A 5,885-nucleotide genomic window follows, 5' to 3' on the forward strand; every position below is an offset into this window, starting at 1 on the left:
TAGAATTTTTTTTACATATAAAAATTGTATTATCTAGTGTGAATAGTGTTCATATCAGGGTAGTGTTATCTACATCCTCAAAAATGTATCATTTCTTTATAGCAAAAACATTCAAAATCCTCTCTTCTGGTCTTTTAGTTTTATTTTGTTTTGTCTTGTTTTTGCAGCACTAGAGATGGAACCCAGGGCTTTCCCACTAAGCTACAGCCCCAGAGACTTTTACATTTTTTATTTCGAGACAGGATCTCACTAAGTTGCCAATTCCTCATGCTGGACTTGAATTAGAATCCTCCTGCCTCAGCCTCCCAGAGAGTTGGGATTATAGGTATGTGCCACCATATCCAGCTTCTTCTAGCTTTTTTGGAACGTACAGTAGTTGTTATGTGAAGCCCTCTGCTATGTTTGTTTTTCTATTTCGGACTTGACTTCCTCCTTTCCTTCCTCTTCTTCCTCTCCTCCTCATCCCTCACAAGGAGCACACTGCCCGCCGGAGGACTCCTGACATGGGCGCCCGACCGGAACTCGGGGATGGATTTCCCAGATGTGGTCACCTGAGCCCAAGTGTGTGCACCAGAAGAGCTCAGAAGAGAGAGCACTGAGCCTGTGTGATAGGCAGAGCTAGCAGGAAATGCGATTTGGAATCTCTGTGGACCCTATTAATCCACCGACTACTCAGCTTTGCCTGAGTGTCCAGAGTCTTTCACACGAGCAGCACAGTTGCCCTCTCCTTACTTGCTGTTTGCCCGCCTCTTCAGCCAGTGGGTGTTTTACTGGGCACCTACTACAGGCCAGGCCAGCAGCTCTGGACTCAGCCAGCCCGGCGAGGCCTGCATGTGGAGCTTATAGCCGACGGCGCATGGCCAAGGGGCACGGGCCAGCAGGCAACCCCAGCGTGGCATGGACATGATGAGGAGCCCAGGGTCAGGTGGGAGGTTCACAGACCCGGGTCTCCGCACAGGTTCATGGGGGCAGAGCTACCATCCTGGGAACAGGACCCACGGATCCGTCCCGGGGCCCTGGAATGATCCCCGTCATGTTAACACCTCGTGGGGCCAGAAGCACAAAGCCCTGGTGTTTGTGGACCATTTGGCACTGCGTGCTCACCGCTCTTGTCTCCTTTTTCTGGATAAAGAGACTCAGAGAAATGAGGTGACTCCAGCCATCCAGTGAGTGTGTGGTGGGGTGCAGACTCCAACCAGTTTCCCCCCAAGCCTTCCACGCCCACGACAATGGCTTCCGGGCCAGACTCCATCCTGGCCACACCTGCTGTTTTCCCCACAGGTAGGAGGAGGGAGAGGGGAGGACAGCAGGAGTCAAGAACATCCAACACGCTGTCTCCGAGTCTTGTGACGCTGAAACCCAAGAGCCCCCTGACTCAGCAGGATATTAATAACCCTGGCCTGGGCGGCCCTGCGCCGGCGGCTATGCCAGGGAGGAGGAAGCGGGGCACTGCTGCCCCCACACCCCTAGCAGCTCACACCACCTCTGCTCCTTGCCTGGTCCCCACACCAGGCAGGTCCCCCTGCTGGTCCCCACGCTCCACTGGCACACAGTGGGCACTGATCGATGGCCGTGGAGGGGATGGGTGGACAGAGGGAGAGAGGACGGGTAAATGAACCCTCAGATTCCCCACAAACGCTCTTCCTGCTCTATCATCCATCTGTGCTCTGTGGCTGCGGGTTGCTTGGTTCATGTTTAACATCACCCTCCATTAAAGACATTTCCCAGGCACCTGTCTGTATCTGGCGAGGTTCTGGGCTCTCCACGGCCTGGACAGAGATGCACCCTCATATCCCAGCACGGACAACGCCGTGAGGGTCACCATACCGGTGTCTTCTCCCAGACAGACATAACGAATCCACTGCCAGGCAGCCATGACTAGTCAATCGCAGCACTGTGCCCTGCTAACATGGATCCCACTCGACATAGCCCCCTTGGGGAGTCAGCACGCTGCTGGAATCAGCCACCTCTTCACCCTGTACTCCTCCATCACAGGCTCTGGTTGAGAGAGAGGAGCTGAGGGGACCCAGAAGAGCTCCCTCTTCCGTAAGCCCCTGCTGTCTCTGCAGGTGGGTGCTGGGCATGGTGGTACATGCCTGTAACCCCAGCTGCTTGGGAGGCTGAGGCAGGAGGATCACAAGGTCAAGACTGTCCTGGATCCCATCTGAAAGTCAAATAAGAAGGGCTTGGGGTGCAGCTCAGTGGTAGAGTTTATTAAAAAATGCATCATGGTGGAGGTCTCTGCCTCCATGCCCGGTGCCAGCCCTGGGAGATGTTCGGTTTTGGAGAAGTCTAGAACTACTGGGTTTTGAGGAAGGGTCCTGGGTGGCCTGGAAAATGGCACCATGGGAGCATCCCAGGGGCTCTGGGTGATACACGGGAAATGGATGAAACCCTTCCGTGCCTTAACAAATGCAGGTGGCACCGTCCTTTCAAAGCCCACTTGACTAGCAGCTGTGTCGTTTGCAGATGCTGAGTGCCAGCAGGTGCTGCCTGCAAACTGTCTCACCACACACTGGGCCAAGGAGCCGGGTCTCCCTTGGGTGCCCAAGAGCCTGTAGATTTGTAGCAGTTGCTTGGTGCATATCTGACCACTTAGCTACAGAGGGAGAGTTTCCCCCCATCTGCATTTCACATTGGCAAAGACAAAAAAGTCGAAATCCAGGCCCAGGAGCTCCTCTGCAGACCCGGCCCACTGCCCCCACGCTCCTGTGGCCCCAAGCCTCAGGTCCCACCTGTGTGGCCACATGGCCATATTAATGTCAGGCTTCTAACAAGCCGGCTTGTGAGCTGTGCCTCTCTCTCCTTAGGGAGTTGTCATTCTGCTGATGTCCAGCTAGGCCTTTGTGCTGGGCAAGCTCAGACTCCCGCATCGGTGAGGGACCCACGGCCAGCACCATGCCACTCACTGCCCTGACAGTGAAGACCTCAGTCCCAGAGACAGAGGCGGGGACAGTGCCAGCATCCCAGAATTGCGACAAGAACCTGGGCTAGCATGAAGGGGCCGGAGCAGGTCAAGGTGTGGCCAAGGAAACCAAGACCATGGGGGCACGGGTCTGGGTCTGCATCCTCACGTAGAACTTGAAGCAAGTTATTTTGCTTCTGGGAGCCTCAGTTTTCCTGTCTGTAAGGTGGGGTCGATAAGCAATTGCACCCTCAGTCTGTTATGCGGGGCAGGGATCATAGAGGGGAAGAGTTCTGGTTCTGGTGTCACAGTGGACAGATGCTTGAAGCTTGCCTCCAAGAATGAGGAGCTCTGAACCATATCACCCATGTCACCCTTGAGACGTGCGTGTACTTCCTGTCCCGGTGTACTTCCTGTCCTGGTGTACTTCCCATTCCGGTGTACTTCCCGTCCCGGTGTACTTCCCACCCCGGTGTACTTCCTGTCCTGGTGTACTTCCCACCCCAGTGTACTTCCTGTCCCCGGTGTACTTCCCACCCCGGTGTACTTCCTGTCCCAGTGTACTTCCTGTCCTGGTGTACTTCCCACTACGGTATACTTCCTGTCCTGGTGTATTTCCTGTCCCGTATTGCCCTGATTTGCTGTCTCTTGCATTCCAAGCCAAGGGACCCCCAGGTCCCTTTGCTGAGGCTGGGGACATCCCCGGGTTAAAGATCACCCTGCTCCTACAGCCTGGTCTCACTGGAGTCTGGAACACTCTGCAGACGTGGGCTCCTGGTCACCACCCCCGACAGGTGGATGCAGTTGGAAAGCCAGGCTGTAAGGGCTGCTGGAGGATGGGGGTTGGTCGGGGATCCTCACTCCTATGAGCTCAACAATCCCCCCTCCACAGCCACCTGAGACCTGGACCTGGCCACCACCCCACAGACATGAGCCTCGGGTGCAGCAATGGGAGGAGCAAGGTTACCAAGCCATGGACAGAGGTCTTGGCTGAGCCACCGGACAGGGACAGGGAGGGAAACGAGGCCAGGACACAGCCGTAACTCCCAACATCGTGTTCTGGAGTCAGCCAAGCTGCAGAGAAAGGAACTCAAGTCCAAAGCTTGAAAAAGCAAAACTTCTGGGAGCCCTTGCAGGAGTGGGGTGTGAGGTGCCATGTCTTTCCAACTCTCAGACAACCTGAAAAGCGAACCACTGGTCAAGTGAGTAGGGGCCGCTCGGGCCCAGCCACACATCCGCAATCACTCCATTGAGCGAGGCCAAGGAGCAAAGGGATGGGAACAAGAGACCAGGAGTCAGCAAAGAACCCCAGGGTGAAGACAAAGGCTCACAAGGGCTGGGGATGTAGTTCAGTGGTTTTGTTGCTGCCTCGCAAGTGCAAGGTCCCAAGTTCAATCCCTGGTACCAAAAAAATAAAAACAGACAAAGGCTCACAAGGACCCCAAGGAATTGGAGGAGCCCTCGTGGAAATGGAGTTTCCATTAACAGGCTGTGGGAGGCGTGAGTTAAGTGTGGACAGCTAGAGGTCACTGGTAATGGCCGGCAAAGTCAGAAGGGCAAGGGACCAGTGGCACCGGAGCTGTCTCCCTCCATTTAGGCCAAGGGCCATGAAGTCTGAAATCGAAGCCAACTCCCAGGGCAAGAGTGTCGGACCCTGTGGCCTTCTAGAGAACTCCAATCCCCCCTTTGAGGGGTGAAGACTGGCTGAGGGGTGAGAGAGCAGAGGGAGAGAGAGGGACCTTGCTCAGCATCTCCCAGGCACAGATTCCGCCTGGGGAGGTCAGTCACATGTGCCCTTCGGCAGGGTGTGGAGCCAGTGCCTGATCGGCCGGCAGCTGTCAGCCAGCAGTGGCCTCGTCGTGGACAGTTTAACGTGGAAGTTGCTTGTGGCACAGCATAAGTGAGAGCAGAAGAGCCCTCGGGGAAGTGTGTGTGGATTCACTCGTCCCTTGCATTGTGGGTGCCTTCGGGACTCTCAGTGGCCTTTTGTCACAGCGACTTCTGCTCCCAGCTTCCGTGCTCAGGTCTGTGGGGTCGGGGGTGACCTGGGACCCTGAGAGATGCTGATTATCAGGGGGTGAAGCGGGGACACTGGGAGGCCACCCAGGGTCCCAGGGAGTGGGCAGGAGAGGGCCAAGGCTCCAAGCAGAAATTTCCATAACTGGGTCATTTATTTTGCAATCAGCACATGTCTGAGAGGAAGGCCACATCTGCTGCCAGCGCTGAGGCCCAGATCACCTGCTCCTAAAGAAGAAAACCTATTCCTCCTAGTGAGGACTCCGGGAGGGGAGGGGCGGCAGCCTCTTCCTGCTGAGAACACAGTTTCCTTTCTTTTTCTCTTTTGTTTTCTTTCTGTTGTTGTTGTTGTACTGGGGATTGAACCCAGGGCCTTTTCACTGAGCTAAGGCACTGCCCACCCGCAGCCTGGAGAGACCCTCGCACCTGGCCAGAGGAAACCAGGCTGGCAGGAAAGGACTTCACAGCGGTGGCTGCATCTGCCACAGCGGCATCTCCTGCTCGACCGAGAGCACACAGAATCAGTCCCCAGGGCCAGGGAGGAGGAAGAGGCTGGGTGGAAGGGGTTCACACTCAGATATGAGCGGAGGCTGAGCATCGGAGGGGACCCGCGGTGGGAAAGATCCCCCAGGCCACTGGGCAGGTGAGAGGGCCTCCCATGCCCACCATTTCTGAGACACAGCAGCCTCCCCTTCGGGCCCTGCAGGCCGCGCCCCCTCATCCGGGAGCAGAGGCCTTGGCAGGCAGAGCCGTCTGCTGGCTGGCCTGCCGAGCACAACAGTCCCTGTGAATCCTCGCGGCGACTGTGAAGGTGGGGCTCTGATGACCCCACAGGACAATGAGCAAACTGAGGCCCGCGAGCTCGGAGCTGAGGTCTGGGCCTCACGCAGCCTGGGTGGTGATGCTGCTGGCGCTAAACTTGGAGTTTTCCTTGTCTCCTGGCCCGAAGCCCTAGGGTCCACCT

Source organism: Fukomys damarensis, unplaced genomic scaffold, assembly GCF_012274545.1.
Source record: "Fukomys damarensis isolate Sample0158 unplaced genomic scaffold, DMR_v1.0_HiC HiC_scaffold_36, whole genome shotgun sequence".
Classification (NCBI taxonomy): Eukaryota; Metazoa; Chordata; class Mammalia; order Rodentia; family Bathyergidae; genus Fukomys; species Fukomys damarensis.